This window comes from Sorex fumeus, unplaced genomic scaffold (genome assembly GCF_029834395.1).
Source record: "Sorex fumeus unplaced genomic scaffold, SorFum_2.1 ptg000006l, whole genome shotgun sequence".
Classification (NCBI taxonomy): Eukaryota; Metazoa; Chordata; class Mammalia; order Eulipotyphla; family Soricidae; genus Sorex; species Sorex fumeus.
Genome location: NW_026606063.1, coordinates 37,571,479 through 37,588,802, shown reverse-complemented (window position 1 = coordinate 37,588,802; position 17,324 = coordinate 37,571,479). Strand labels below are relative to the sequence as shown.

The following is a 17,324-nucleotide window of genomic DNA, read 5'->3' as shown; positions in this document are numbered from 1 at the left end:
TCAGAATCAGTTTCTCCTCCAAGACTTCCGTTTCCAACTGATTCCATGGAAAATGCCCACTGTTCCCGAGTCAGTAATGTCAAGGTCCATCACAAGAGAGCAGAGACCAGAGTGTGTCGCTGTCAAAAGGAAGGCTCAGCAGGAGCGTGAGAACGCTGCCAAATACACCTCTTTAGGGAAAGTGCAGTTTTATATTGAGAGAGAAGAAGAGATGGACATCTCTCTATATCATGGCTATGTAATGTGAGTAGCTGGAATGGTTGATGTCACTTTAGGTACTAGATGGTTGCCCTAGACAAACGCTTGAAATCCCATACACATTTTATGTGTTCTGATATATTTTTCACAAATTGAAGAGATGCATTATAGTTCATTGGTTTGTAATGAAAGTTCTGAATTTTGAGAAGCTGTCAACTGTGGTTGTTATTTGTACGGGCTGGGGGTTGAAGGATGGCATGAGAAAGAATGGTAAGTTAGAGAGAGAATGAAGGGGAAACAGGTAAGACTCTGAGAAAGAGAAACTTGGTCCAGGGTTATAAAGTCCAGTAAAAGGAGAAATTTCTTGGGCCTAATGAAGAGTGGGGGAGGGTCAGAGCAATAGTATAGCTGCTAAGGCATTTGCCCTGCAAGAACTCACGTTCAATTCTTGCAATCCTATATGGTCCCCAGAGTCCCACCAGATTTGAAACTTGAGTGCACATATGCTTCCACTCTCGGTCTCCTCCAAAGAAGAATGGGAGAAAAGCAAGGTCTGGGGGTTGGGTTAAAAGAATAAATTTGGCATAGGCTGAGGAAGTCAGAGAAGTTTAAGATGACCAGAAGAAATCTAAAAGTTCTCTCATGGAGGCTGTTTTTATGTCTTATGGCCACCTTCGGAAAATAAAGAAATTTGAGACACATCTCCAAAAGGTTTGGGTGGCCTATCCATAAATGATACCTGGGAGATGCAAACACATATACTGGGGAATGAACTTACCCGATGAGTGATCAACGCCCTCTTAACAGGGACCAAGCCAAGAGAAAAGTTGTAGCATGAAGCCAGAAGATCAGCTCCTGGGAAATGTAAACATAAATCACAGTGTACTCAGGCCCACTGTTCAGCACCCCTAGATGCACCATTTCACTTATTCCCAACAATATTCAGAGTCTGTATCACGGTGACACCCTGCTAGCGAGTTTCAACATTGAGGTCCATTGCCTATGTAAGTTCTTTTACCTTGCAATCTCCCCAAGGTGGCCAAGCCGGCTTTCAGGCTATGACATCCGGACATTACTGGCAGGAGCAGCTCAAATTATATTAGCTTGAGGGGCTGCTCTGTGGTCTTCCACGGTCCCTGGTGCCTGTAGCCTGCTCAAAACATCATTGTTAACTGAAGCTCACACAAGAACCATCGTTATAAATGGCGTTGCGGCTGGGTCGTGGGCAGTACCGGACTAGGGCATGCGCACTAGGTTACCACTCCAAAGCGGTTGGTACCGGTTCTCCTTGAGCCTGGAAGGTGGTGGAGGGAAGAGATGGTCCTAGGAGAGTTATGGGTGATGGATGGGAAAGAAACCGGGAAGGGTAGGCAACCGGACAGCTGGTGATCATCATGGGATAGTTGGTGGATGTTTTTAAATACATTAAAATGATATTCGTAGATGAGAGGCAAAACAAAAATATGAAAATAAAATAGGTTCCAAATAACAGGTTCCATAGAAGACCGAGAGAGCTGAAAGGGCTGACATTCCTTCTGGAGCTTTTAGCTGGAACTGAGCAGGCAGCCTCGTCCCTCTCAGCTCCACGTGGTTTGATCCCAAAACAATCCCAAAAGTTATACATGCAAAGACCAAAGAAACCGAAAATAAGCTGCAGAACATTGAGAGTGGTGACATCATTTTTCATTTGCTGGGCTTTGGGAAGGGGTTTGAAGTCAAGTGTTTTAAGTATTTCTTAAAGGGGAAAATAGTAACAGCACTTTGGCCAGCATAGGGATTAGGGACCCAAAACGGGAGTGTAGTAATGACCTCATCTACCTACAAAGAACAAGGTAAGTTATACTATGTTTGTCATTTAGTGTTTACAAAGAAAAAACTTGGTCACAGCCTGACAGATATCCCCAATTATCCTACTAACTTGTAGGGAATGAGTGAAGAGAGAGAACTTGGACATTTTTCAAACATTCATCTGCATAAAGATTTTTTGATTGGATCCACCATTTGAGACTAACCTCAGTGGTATTTGGTATACTTGCTAGTTTTTCAACTATTACCATTATTTTATCCATACGATTTTCATCATTGCCAAAAAAAAGACTCTTGACTAAAGCAGGCAACATTCATCTTTTTATTTTTATGAATTTGCTTTCTCTGAACAATTCATATACAAGTATCCTAAATTATGTGACCTTTGACACTGCGTTTTTCCAAACTTGATGCTGTAGTGTGTGCTATAGTGTGTTAGTACGTCACATGACTAATATTCTGTTGTATGGATCTACCATATTGGAGAGGTTTTCACACTCCCTGAATGCACAGAACCCTGGATGTCTCATACATAGGCTAAAAGAAAGATTGACTGTGGCTGGAGACATAGTACACAGGGTAGAATGCTGCCTTGAGTGCAATAGACCTGGATTGGCTCCCTGGCACCCCATTTGGTCCCCCGAGTCCTGCCAGGAGTGATCCATGAGCGCAAAGCCAAGAGGAAGCTCGGAGCACCATAAGGTGTGGCTCCAACACAAAAATTAAAAGCATTCATGCTCACACACAAGTACATTCCAATTCATGTGTAACAACATCATGTTGTAGACTGGATAATGGCCATTCAAAGAGATCATCAATCCTGCAAATGTTCTTTTGTTTAGTAAAAACGGGATTGAATGGTTGCGATGGCTGGCGATGGAGAGATTTGGTGCATAATCAGGTGAGTCAACGGCATAAAATGGAGGCAGAAGTAGATGATGCAGATATAAGAGAAAGTCACTTGACCATGGCGGTCAAGAAGTGAGTGTATTATACACCAGACAAGCCAAGTGGCAGTTTACAGAAGTTAAAAGAAAATACAGCCTAAAGACCTTCTACAGAAGCCATGTGTCCTGGCTGACACTAGTGTCCCAATGATGTGTATATTCCAAATTTCTGGATTTCAGTAGTGTGAATTTTTTTCTTCTGATGTTTAAGTTACCAGGTGATTGGTTACAACGCTCACAGAAAAAGAAAAAAATCACAATATTTCAATAACATAATAGTTTGTAAAAAATAAAGTACAGTGTTCTAGCAACAAATATTTGAATCCAGTACATATAAAATTTTTAAGTGGTAGGGTGTTTGCCTTACAAACGGCCAACATGGCTGACCCGAGTTTGATTCCTCCACCCCTCTCCGAGAGCCTGGCAAGCTACCGAGAGTATCTCGCGCACACGGCAGAGCCTTGCAAGCTACCCGTGATGTATTCGATATGCCAAACATGGTAACAACAAATCTCATGATGGAGATGTTACTGGGCCAGCTCGAGCAAATCGATGAACAATGGGAGGACCGTTCCTATTTCGTTTTCAAATAAAAGAGTACTTGTTAGTGGAACCTGTGTTGCTGTTAAGCAGGTAGCAACATCTAGAACCTCGGACTTAAAGTAGACACAGCCAGTCTTGTTTACCGATCCACATTGATGTTCAAACAATTCTGGCTGTTTATTATAATGATTTCCAAAATGCAGCTTTATAATGGTCGAGAGCACGGAAGGGAATGTAAGATGGTCTTACGTCGAAACTGGGTTTGACTAACTAGATGCTCACACAGGATTTTAGAGATGTCAAGTGCTTGTAAGCGCTTGCATTGAAAAAGGTTGAGTAAGTTCAATATCTGGCATCCCATATGGTCCCCTGAGCCTGCCAGTAGTGACCCCTGTGCAGGGAGTAATCCCTGACCACCACAAATTTGGGTCCGCAAAATGTTTTGTAAATGTACTACTAAATTTTATGAATGACTTTTGTAGCCTATAGTTACCCAATGTATCTTGTGACCACAATCCTACTGGTATTTCTTCTGTCTTTTTGTGACCCTAAAATTGAAGGGGGGGAAAGCCACCATAATGTTCCTTTCAAAATATGAGATATTACCCCAGTTCCAATCAAACTCTCCCATAGCACCTGATTTTTCTCAGAGCCAAAGTCACATTATTACAATGGCCTATAAGGCCCCGACAACTTTCCTTTCGTTTTTCTTTCTTTGTTTTCTGTTTCATTTTTCCTTTTTTCCTTTCATCTTTCCTTACTTTATTTCTTATGTCTGTCTGTCTTTCTTTCTTTCTTTCTTTCTTTCTTTCTTTCTTTCGTTCTTTCTATCTATCTTTCTTTCCTTCTTTCTTTATTTCTTCATTTCTTTCTCTTTTCTCTCTTCATTTTATTAATTAGGAATCAGAAAATATGTTCTATTTTAAAAAGGAAACACATTAAAAAGGTTGGTGTCTCTGTTCAGCTCTGCAATTCTAATATAAAATCAGCCCTGGGGCCTTGGCTGCTCCTTCATCGACACACTTTCTGATACTGTCATTGCACTGGCTCCAACTGGCTCTTATTTTTTCATGTCTAAATAATATTTCTACTCCAGGGACTGAGCAATATACAGAGCTTAATATATTAATATTCCATGTGATTGACCCTGGTTCTATCTCCAGCATCACCTATGGTCTCATGAGAACCACCAGGAATCACTCCTGAGCACAGAGAGAGGAATACATGAGCACCACTGGGGCTGGTCCAAAACCTTTCCTTACACACACACACACACACACACACACACACACACACACACACACACACACCCCACAGTCATTTCTGGAGCTGGAGTGATAGTACAGTGATTAGGGTGCTTTTCATGTATGAGGACAATCCTCAAGGGTTCAAAGGTCCATATGGGATCGGATTCCAGGAATTGAACCCAGGTCCACCATGTGCAAGGCAAATGCCTCAGCCACTGAACTATGACTTTGATCCAGATGACAACACTATTTTCAATCACAACGGCCTTCAAGTTTTCCTTGGGTTCATTCTGACTCCCTTTATAGATTCCCAATTATCCCATACATCTTGAGATTTTCTAATCGGTGGTGTAATTTGTTTATCCCCATATTTGGTTATAATCTGTCTAAATTGTTAGTCATCTGCCAAATCCAATTGTCACTTTCAACCTCCATCCAGCAGGGGTCAGTCACAGAGAATGAGACAAACACATAATTAGACAAACACCTGGAATGCTCAAGCTTCAGGGTCTACTGTGCAGCCATGTGTGGTCTCACAGGAAGGTCAATCCAATTCAATACTGCTCCCAAACCCCACCAGAGCCCAATAGGTGAACCATTGTTGAAGTTGACAGAGACATCAAGGACAGTTAGGAAGTACATCAACATACCCTAGGTACATGGAGAGCAGAGGCTAGTATAGTTCACAGAGAATCAGTAGGCATCCTTAAAATATAAAGTTGTTTTGGCAGGAGAGATAGTTCAGAGGGCAGTGCACCTGTTATGCATCCAGTCGACTGAGCTCCTCCAGGAGTGATTTCTCCGTGCAGAGCCAGGAGCAAGCCCTGAGCATGACCAGGTGATGCCCCAAACTGAAAATAAATGAATAAATCTGATTGTGAATGTTTTCTATTCTGTTTTTTGGTAATTTATCCCCTAAATCGAAAAGACCCTAAAGATTATTAGTCTATGTTTGCCTGGCACAAGTTTGTAGGTGGCAGATACTTTTTCATCTATTCTATCTTTACCTACTATTCTTTTCTGGGTGTATGTTTGCTAGCAGAATACCCGAACCTTAGGGATTTTTGTTTGGGGATGATTCCTCATAATAATCCATTACTTTGTAACCCTAAAGTAATTAATAATGTATATTATAAAGTAAAAATATATGATTTAATTTTATAAAACATTATATAAAATATATTAGTAATAATGTAATGCTATTGATTAACAAGGCAACATAAATGAGTACCTAGAAATTTTACTGTTTTATTAATAAAATATGTAAGCTCAATAGAATAATAGGAAAATTTAGCTAACATCAGAGTCTGAGGCAGATGAAACTGTTATAACTGCCTTGTAGGATTCCAGCTCCCTATCCTCCCTCATTCTCCCTCATCTCTCTCTATCCAATCCGGTCTTCTTCGTGGAAATCTGACCTTCCTATTGGCTAGCCTCTACCTTTCAACTGCCTGCTTTATGACATCATTCTCCCACCCAACCTACCACCACCTGGTAGAATCTTGGGGTTCCCATGAAGTTGTCTGGAAACAAATTTGAATCATCATGGCAACTGTCCAGTGACCAATGACCAATCACCAGGGACCAGTCATCAGTACTGGACACTTGTGGTCTTCTGCTTGAGTGTTCAGACGTACTCTCGTATCGTATCGTCTTCTCGTCTATCTTTTGCCGACATCTCCTCTTCTCTGACTATGTCAGGTAAGGAATAATACTTTTCAGAGCTTTTCATTAGATTTCTTGTCTCTAAACTTAGTGGTCAAGTAAAAATGTCATGAAATAATAGAAGAAAGCATTCAATGAGAATTTTATCAGCCTCATTTTAGCTTGACTTTGACACTTGCTGTGTGATTTTAGACACCGACTTTCTTTCTCACATATACAGAGTTTCTTCCTCATTTGTTACATTATATTTTACACAGTCTTAGAAGCTCAAATATGTGTTTATATATCAATGTTCATTCTCTGGTGTTTCCTTTTCCTTTAGTGGTTTTTACGTGAAATTCATATGTAGGTGCTGTAGAAAATTGTTAATATATAACAGGATGCTTTATCTGTAATAGTCTTTCCACATATATTTATAATTTAGTATTTTAAATTTAGTGCTATTCCAAAGTAATAATCATGTGTCTTTGAGTTTTCTATCTAAACTATGTGATAAGACTAAATGGGGCATTGGGAATGTGTGGAGTGCTGAGCAGTTGAGAGGCAAGTCCTCAAAAGTAAGGAAGTTGAGGGTCTTTTTCCTCAAGAATTGACCACAGAGGCCGAGAAGAAGAGGATGCTATCAGGGAGAATCAAATAGGAAATAAAGATTATGAGGGAGATTTATCAAGTAGGGGAAACAGTTTGGTATCGAATGTTGAAGAGAGCCAAAGATTTTAAATCAAATCAAAGAGAATATAGTTAAATATTCTGAGAGTAAGTCAACTCAGTTTATTTTAATAACTGCTAGGACTAGAAAGTGTACTATGCCTCGAGTAGAGTACAAGTAGGAAAAAACATTTAACAGAATGTCGTGTTGGTGGCTTTTTATCTAATTGTCTCTTGAAACACGGTTGGCACTTGACAATTTGGCATATAAACACGCTTCAGAAATAATGCTTCCTATAAATAACTAATACTGGTTATCTAAAGGGGGTGGAGGAAACAGAATCTTCCGTGTTTTTATTATTTCTAGCTGTAAACTGCATGTATGCTCTGCCTGCTAAAAAAAAGAAATGATGACTTCTAACTTGAATAAGAAGAACTGATTCATTTGTGTGGTGAGTAGATTCCAAGTTAAGGCTGCTTGTTACCTTCACAAATAGTTTCTTCCCAACATGAGATCATTTTGATAACAGTCGACATCTGTTTTTATATTCTAAGAAGAAATAGAAAAGTCAAGTCTCACATGTCTAATTACACATTCATCTCAGTTGTGTGGAGTCTGAGTTTTCCTACATTAAAAATATTTAAATTGGATTTTGGTGATCATTTCTTAAACATTGGGAATGACGTTTTCCTGCTTGAAAAAGGTACTCGTAATCTAGGTTTTGAAAATGAATTTGAAATTTTTGGTGACCATTTTTAATGATCTTTTCTGCATCTTCTGCGATTTACTGAACTTGTATTCTATGTTGAATACCTGTTGTTTTCTGGTTAATCTTCAAAGTTATGAATGAGAAAAATAATGTCATTTCTTGCACTTCTTACATTTCATTCTGCTTTTTACTCATTGACAACATATTTCTGGGTACTAAATACAATCACTTTTATTAAATTTTCTGCTTATTATGTAAGTTACTGGTAAATGTTTTCTGCTTTACGCAATGGTAATGTTTGCGCTCAAAATCACTTGTTAGTGTATTTTTCGGTTATGACTTTTTGCAAAAATAGAATACTGTCTTCATCTTGTATACATGCCACAATTTATTAATAAACTTATTGTACTGTTTTCTTTGGTTTTGTTTGGGATCACATCCAGTTTGACTCAGGGCTTACTCTTGGGTCTGCCCTCAATCAGTTACTGTACTAAACTGCTTGCTGAATAGCCCAGATTGCATTCTTATCTATATACATTTTTTTCAGTTCTTTGATACATATCTTATATGATTTTTTCTTTATACATCCTTCCATGTGATTACATGAAATAGACAGACTTTTTATGCATGCACAGCACTGTAGCACTGTTCTGTAGCACTTTACTATCATCGTTCATCGATTTGCTGTAGTGGGCACCAGTAACGTCTCCATGTGAGACCTGTAGTTACTGTTTTTCGCACATCAAATACATCGTGGGTAGCTTGCCAGGTTTTGCCATGCAGGCAGGATACTCTTGGTAGCTTGCTGAGCTGTCCAAGAGGGACAGAGTTATCGAACCCAAGTTGGCCACATGAAGAGCAAACGCACTATCCCCTGTTCTATAGATCCATCCTTAAGTTTGCAGATTATTTTTAATTAGAGTTGTTAGTAACTACTTTGCTGGAGAGCAACTGGAGACTGAGATTTTAAATAACAAACTTCCTTCTAAAAGCACTTCTTGAGAAAAATTCAAGTACTCATTTTTGAGGTAGGATCAGAAACCAGGGTAAGGTTGCTATCCTTCAACTCATCAAGGAGATTGAGTCACATATGTGAACCGTAAGAAACCGATGTGAATTCCACAAGTCAAAATGAAAATCTGAATACTACAATGCTAATAGTTGTAATCACTGCAAATGCCTATATTAATGTAAGTTATCTTCCTCCTAGTTTCTGCAGAGTCCTGGCAAGAAAATCCACATTCTTAGGTTCTGTAACCCGGCAAAACATAAGGGACAGAGAGATAGTACAGGAGGAGATAAGGTACTTGATGTGTACGCAGCCAATTCAGTTGAACCTCTGTCACTACACAGAGTCTCCTGAGCACTACAAGGCACCTCTCCACAGTACAGAGCAAGAATTAGCCCCAGATCATTGCCGGGTATTGGTCCAACCTGCACCCTACCCCACTTACAATTTAAATAATGGGAAAAATGGAACAAGTCTCTATGCTATCTCTGCACTTCTGGTTTCTTTCTTCTCCAATAAAACGTTACTCATTCTCTTAGGACTTCCTCGTTTTAAAATGCTTCCAATTCCAGGTCAGAACAGCTGCCGGCTCGCGACCCTGGGACCTCCATCTTTCCCTGCAGGACCCCAGGTGTCCCCCGTGATGCCTGAAGAGAAGCAGTTTTGAGCGTCTGCCCTGCCCTCTTCACTCCTGACCTGAGGCGGCGCCCATCTCATCTTAATTCCAGGTCAGAACAGCTGCCGGCTCGCGACCCTGGGACCTCCATCTTTCCCTGCAGGACCCCAGGTGTCCCCCGTGATGCCTGAAGAGAAGCAATTTTGAGCGTCTGCCCTGCCCTCTTCACTCCTGACCTGAGGCGGCGCCCATCTCATCTTAATTCCAGGTCAGAACAGCTGCCGGCTCGCGACCCTGGGACCTCCATCTTTCCCTGCAGGACCCCAGGTGTCCCCCGTGATGCCTGAAGAGAAGCAGTTTTGAGCGTCTGCCCTGCCCTCTTCACTCCTGACCTGAGGCGGCGCCCATCTCATCTTAATTCCAGGTCAGAACAGCTGCCGGCTCGCGACCCTGGGACCTCCATCTTTCCCTGCAGGACCCCAGGTGTCCCCCGTGATGCCTGAAGAGAAGCAGTTTTGAGCGTCTGCCCTGCCCTCTTCACTCCTGACCTGAGGCGGCGCCCATCTCATCTTAATTCCAGGTCAGAACAGCTGCCGGCTCGCGACCCTGGGACCTCCATCTTTCCCTGCAGGACCCCAGGTGTCCCCCGTGATGCCTGAAGAGAAGCAATTTTGAGCGTCTGCCCTGCCCTCTTCACTCCTGACCTGAGGCGGCGCCCATCTCATCTTAATTCCAGGTCAGAACAGCTGCCGGCTCGCGACCCTGGGACCTCCATCTTTCCCTGCAGGACCCCAGGTGTCCCCCGTGATGCCTGAAGAGAAGCAGTTTTGAGCGTCTGCCCTGCCCTCTTCACTCCTGACCTGAGGCGGCGCCCATCTCATCTTAATTCCAGGTCAGAACAGCTGCCGGCTCGCGACCCTGGGACCTCCATCTTTCCCTGCAGGACCCCAGGTGTCCCCCGTGATGCCTGAAGAGAAGCAGTTTTGAGCGTCTGCCCTGCCCTCTTCACTCCTGACCTGACGGCGGCGCCCATCTCATCCCAAACCCAGGGTTCTGTAGAGGCGTGGCCTCCTCAAAGTGGGCGTGGCCTCAAAAGTGGGCGTGGCTTAATTTCCAGCGGGCGGCCGCTAACGCGGCCGCAGGTTGTTTTCCTACACTAAGGAACCTACTACCCAAGGAATCTAGTAACCCAATCTACTCAGCAATATGAAGAAACAAAGAAAATCTCCAACACAAGGGGAGAACAACGAAAACAATCTAGACCATTCTGTCAATACAGCTCACCTAAGGGACCTCTCTGACATAGAATTCAGGTTCGAAGTCATCAAGATGTTCAATCAACTCAATGAAACAGTCAGACAGACAGCCAGTAACACCACAGAAAAAATAGACAAATTACGAGAAGAAATGAGGGCAGAAATGTCACGATTAAAAGATTCCATAGATGAAATGAGAAATTCAGTTTCTTCTCTTAAAAATAGAATGACCGCAGCTGAAGAGAGAATCAGTGACCTGGAAGATCAGCTGCAACAAGCCAACACGCAACAACAAACACTGGCAAGGGACCTCAAAATGGCTCTACAGAGAATCAGAGTCCTAGCAGATGACTCCAAGAGGAACAATATTAGAATCATGGGACTACCTGAACCTCAGGGAAACAATCCCAATGAAAAAAACACCGTCAAACAAATCATTGCTGAAAACTTCCCAGAGCTGCACAATGCAGACATTCAGGTTCAAGGAGCCCGAAGGGTGCCAGCTAAAAGAGACCCCAACAAAAACACTCCAAGACATATCATACTTAGAATGATTGATACTGCCGATAGAGACACAATACTGCAAGCAGCAAGAGCAAAGAAGGAAATCACATACAAAGGAGCATCCCTTAGATTCACAGCAGACCTATCAGAGGAAACCCTACAAGCCCGAAGGCAGTGGCGAGATATAGTCAAAAAACTCATGGAAATGAATGCTTCCCCAAGAATACTCTACCCGGCTAAACTCTCCCTCAAAATCGAAGGAACAGTACATTATTTTATAGATAAACAGCAGCTCAGGAACTTCATAGACTCAAAACCAAACCTAAAGCAAGGCCTAAAGGGGCTACTATAAGAAAAGACAAACCCTACAACCACAACACACCTGCACAGAAACATGACACAAAACCCCATAACCATTCTCTCTCTCAATGTCAACGGTCTAAATTCACCAGTTAAGAGACACAGAGTGGCAAAATGGATACAGAGACAGAACCCAACATTCTACTGCCTACAAGAAACTCACCTCAACAGCCAGAGCAAACACAGACTCAAAGTCAAAGGATGGAATACAATCCTGCAAGCAAACAACTCCTTCAAAAAAGCTGGGGTGGCCATACTAGTATCTGACAACATTAATTTCACCTTGAAAAAGATTAGAAGGGACAGTGAAGGCTATTTTCTCTTCATCAAGGGATACGTACAACAGGAAGAAATCACACTCTTAAATGTATACGCACCTAATGAGGGAACAGCTAAATATTTAAAACAACTGCTAACAGATTTTAAGGAGGACATCACTACCAACACAATAGTACTTGGAGACTTCAACATCGCCTTATCACCTCTGGATAGATCAACACGAACAAAACCCAGCAAGGAATTATTGGCTTTGAAAGAAGTAATAGAAGAGAAAGGGCTTATGGACTTATACAGGGCTTTACACCCCAAAAAGAAAGAATACACATTCTTCTCCAGTGCGCACGGAACATTTTCCAAAATAGACCATGTGCTAGGACACAAAACATACCTCAACAGAATCAAGAAGATAGAAATAGTATCAGCCATCTTTTCAGACCATGATGCACTGAGGATAGAAGTGAATCACACACAGACACGGAGAACCAAATCAAACACCTGGAAATTAAACAACTCGATGCTGAACAATGAGTGGGTCAGGAACGAAGTCAAGGATGAAATCAAAAGATACCTGGAAACAAATGAGAATGAAGACACAAACTACCAGAACTTATGGGATGCAGCGAAAGCTGTATTAAGGGGAAAATTTATAGCTCTGCAAGCCTATCTTAAGTCGATAGAAACGATGCACATAAACAATTTGACCTCACAGCTCAAGACCTTAGAAAAGGATCAACAGAAAGAGCCTAAATCAGGCAGAAGGAAAGAGATCATAAAACTTAGAGCAGAAATCAACGACATGGAAAACAAAGAAACAATCCGAAAGATCAATGAAACCAAGAGCTGGTTCTTCGAGAAAATAAATAAGATAGATAAACCACTAGCAACACTCACAAAGAAACAGAGAGAGAGAACCCTAATAAATCGAATCAGAAATAAGAATGGGGATATCACAACAGAAACTAAAGAAATTCAAGAGATCATCAGAGACTACTTTGAAAGTCTCTATGCCACGAAACACGAGAACCTAGAAGAAATGGATAAATTCCTGGATCTCTACCATCTCCCAAAGCTGAATCAAGAAGATATAGAGTACCTGAATAGACCCATTCACATCAAGGAAATTGAAACTGTAATCAAAAGTCTTCCCAAAAACAAAAGCCCAGGCCCAGACGGATTTACTAGCGAATTTTTCCAAACATTTAAAGAGGACCTATTGCCAATTCTTCTCAAGCTTTTCCAGGAAATTGAAAAAACAGAAACTCTCCCAAACAGCTTCTATGAAGCCCATATCTCTCTAATACCAAAAGGAAACAAAGACACCACAAGAAAAGAAAACTACAGGCCAATATCCCTGATGAACACGGATGCGAAGATTCTCAACAAAATACTAGCCAATAGAATACAACAACTCATCAAAAAGATCATACATCATGACCAAGTAGGATTCATCCCAGGGATGCAAGGATGGTTCAACATTCGGAAATCAATCAACATAATCCATCATATCAACAAAAGAAAAGATAAAAATCATATGATCATATCAATAGACGCAGAGAAAGCTTTTGACAAGATCCAGCACCCATTCATGATGAAAACCCTTGCCAAAATGGGGATAGAGGGGACTTTCCTCAATATAGTTAAAGCCATCTACCACAAACCTACAGCAAACATCATCCTCAATGGGGAAAAACTGAGACCCTTCCCCCTAAGGTCAGGGACGAGACAAGGATGCCCACTCTCTCCACTACTGTTCAATATAGTACTGGAAGTACTTGCAATAGCGATTAGGCAAGAAAAAGATATTAAGGGCATCCAGATAGGGAAAGAAGAAATTAAGCTCTCACTATTCGCAGATGACATGATACTATACTTAGAGAACCCTAAAACCTCTACCAAGAAACTCCTAGAAACAATAGGCTTGTATAGTAAAGTGGCAGGCTATAAAATCAATACCCAAAAATCCATGGCATTCCTATACGCAAATAGTGAAAGAGAAGCAAGTGACATCAAGAAAACAATCCCATTCACAATTGTGCCCCAGAAAATCAAGTATCTAGGAATCAGCTTAACTAAGGAAGTAAAGGACCTGTACAAGGAAAACTACAAAACGCTACTTCAGGAAATAAAAGAGGACACGAGGAAATGGAAAAATATCCCCTGTTCATGGATGGGGAGAATCAACATCATCAAAATGGCAATACTTCCCAAAGCACTATACAAATTCAATGCAATCCCTATAAGGATACCCATGACATTCTTCAAAGAAATGGAGCAAACACTCCTGAAATTTATATGGAACAATAAGCCCCCACGAATAGCTAAAGCAATTCTTGGGAAAAAGAAAATGGGAGGAATCAACCTCCCTAACTTCAAACTCTACTACAAGGCAGTAATAATTAAAACAGCATGGTACTGGAACAAAAGCAGAGCTGCAGACCAATGGAACAGAGTTGAATATACTGACATTTCCTCCCAAACATATAATCATCTAATTTTTGATAAGGGGGCAAGAAAAGTGAAATGGAGCAGGGAAAGCCTCTTCAACAAACTGTGCTGGCAAAATTGGACGGCTACATGCAAAAAAGTGGGCTCAGATCTCTGCCTAACACCATGCACAAAAGTAAGATCAAAATGGATTTATGACCTCAACATCAGACCAGAATCCATAATGTTTATTGAAGACAAAGTCGGCAAAACTCTCCATGATATTGAAGCTAATGGTATCTTCAAAGATGTCACGCCACTAGCCGAGCAAGTGAAAACAGAGATAGACAAATGGGACTATCTTAAACTAAGAAGCTTCTGCACCTCCAAAGAAACAGTGACCAAAATACAAAGACAGCCTACAGAATGGGAAAGGATATTCACCAAGTACACATCCGACAAGGGGTTGATATCAAGGATATACAAGGTACTGGTTAAACTCCACAAGAAGAAATCACCCAACCCCATCAAAAAATGGGGTGAGGAAATGAACAGAAACTTTCGCAAAGAAGAAATTCGAATGGCAAAAAGGCACATGAGAAAATGCTCTACATCACTAATCATCAGAGAGATGCAGATCAAAACAACAATGAGATATCATTTCACACCACAGAGACTGGCCCACATCCACAAGAACAAAAGCAACTGGTGCTGGCGCGGATGTGGCGAGAAAGGGACCCTCCTTCACTGCTGGTGGGAATGCCGGCTGGTCCAACCCTTTTGGAAAACAGTATGGACGACTCTCAAAAAATTAGAATTTGATCTCCCATTTGACCCAGCTATAGCACTCCTGGGAATATATCCCAGAGAGGCAAAAAGGTATAGTCGAAGTGACATCTGCAATTGTTTGTTCATTGCAGCACTCTTTACAATAGCCAGAATCTGGAAAAAACCTGAGTGCCCAAGAACAGATGACTGGTTAAAGAAACTTTGGTACATTTACACAATGGAGTACTATGTAGCTGTTAGAAAAGATGAAGTTATGAAATTTACATACAAGTGGTACTACATGGAAAGTATCATGTTAAGCGAAATGAGTCAGAAAGAGCGGGATAGACACAGAAAGATTGCATTCATCTGGGGAACATAAAGCAACAAAAAGGGAGAGTGACACACAGGAATGGCTGAGATTAGTACCAGGAATTTTGCTCCATGAATGGAAGGCCAGCCACAGGCTCTAGGTGAAAAGGAAGCTCAGATAGAGAAGAGAGTACCAAATGAAGGGTGTTGTGAGGGCCCTCCCAGGGTGGGAGAAGCATGCTAAAAGTAGTCGATAGACCAAACATGATTGCCACTCAAAGCCTCTCTTGCAAAACACAGTACCCAAAAGAAGAGAGAGAGAACAAGGGGGAATACCCTGCCACAGAGGCAGGATGGGACGGGGGGGGGGGGATGAGGGTGGGGGGGATGCTGGGACCCATTGGGATGGATGACGGGCACTGGTGGAGGTATGGGGACTTGATCATTGTATAACTGAAACCCAAGCACAAAATTTGTAAGCCTATAACTGTACCTCATGGTTTTTCACTAATAAAAAAAAGAAAAAAAAATAAATAAAATGCTTCCATTCTAGAAAATAACACATGAGTTCAATAGGTGATCAAGCTACAGGTAGAGCTAAGGCAAGGAGAAACTATCTATAAGCAAGAAATCCATGTACAAACCACATCACCTGAGGCTCTATAGCTCTGTTTTCACTTTGGGAGCACAGCGCCAAATACACAAAGTGCCAAAACGTTCCAGCCCTTCAACCACGCAAAACTCTGGACTAATGGGAATTCAGTTGAATGTTGGTATTAGAAGCTTCTCTCTAGCAAAAACTTTAAGTTAATATTGTTCATCTCAAACGTTGTAGGAGATTCTCAGTCTCACAGATTCTTTTCATCACCTCTTATTCCTTACAGAAAATTTTGAAAATTCATCTGTATTGGGAACTGCACATTCTCAGCAGCTTTCGCTTCCCGTGGTGAAAAATGCAGCTTCCCTGCAACTACTCCAGAGTATGTGCTCCAGCTGGTAGTTCTGCTTGGCTCCTGCCCTCAGCTTCTGGCATCTCTTTCCAACCACTGATGGGCAGTGCCTATCTTTACCAACATTCTAGCACAACGATGCTGTCTGGAATGTCTGGTCAGAGCCACATGTCCACTGCAGCTGCTTTCTACCCGAGTATTTTGGAGTGGGGTATTGCAGGATTTGCTAAAGAGAAGTCTTCCACGGGAGACTTTACTGATTGTCCTTGACCAAGATACCACTGACTCTTCCATAACTATGGCAGCTTACTATGAGAAAACCTTAGATACCAACAACACGGTGTCTGTGTACCCATTACATTCTGCCAGTCTTGTTGAGAGGACACCATCTCAGGTTCCAAATCAGAGTCTTAGCCTGTCACTTCCCTACCAAGAATCATAGTTAGTAGCTGGCATATATTTTTTCATCTATTCTATCTTTACCCACTATCCTTTTCTGGGTGTATGTTTGCTAGCAGAATTCCTGAACCTTAGAGATTTTTGATTGGGGATGATTACTCATAATATTACACCACTTTGTACCCCTAAAGTAAGTAATAGTGTATATTATAATGTATGAATATATATTTTAATTTTATTAAACACCATATAATGTATATTAGTAATAATGTAATACTATTGATTAACAAGGCAATATAAATGATGATCTAGAAATATTATTGATTTATTAATAAAATATGTAAGCTCAAAAGTATAATAGGAGAATTTAGCTAACATCAGAGTCGGAGGAAGATGAAATTGTCATAAATGTCCTGTAGGATTCTATCTCCTAACCTCCTTCGTTCTACCTCTCTCTCTCTCTCTCTCCAATCCGGTCTTCTTCTTGGGAATCTGACCTCCTTATTGGCTAGCCTCTACCTTGCAACTGTCTGCTTTATGACATCATTCTCCCACCAAACCTACCACCACCTAGTAGAATCTTAGGATTCCCGTACAGTTGTTTGTAAAAAAAATTTGAATCATTATGGCAAGTGACCAGTGACCAATGACCAATGACCAGTGACTATCATCAGTACTGGACA

At 41.3% G+C, this 17,324-nt stretch overlaps 1 pseudogene; it reads left to right on the top strand.

The window, feature by feature from the left end:
* The window catches only part of LOC130031486 (uncharacterized protein C2orf78-like), a 29,410-nt pseudogene that overhangs the window by 10,635 nt on the left and 1,451 nt on the right, over window positions 1-17,324 (top strand).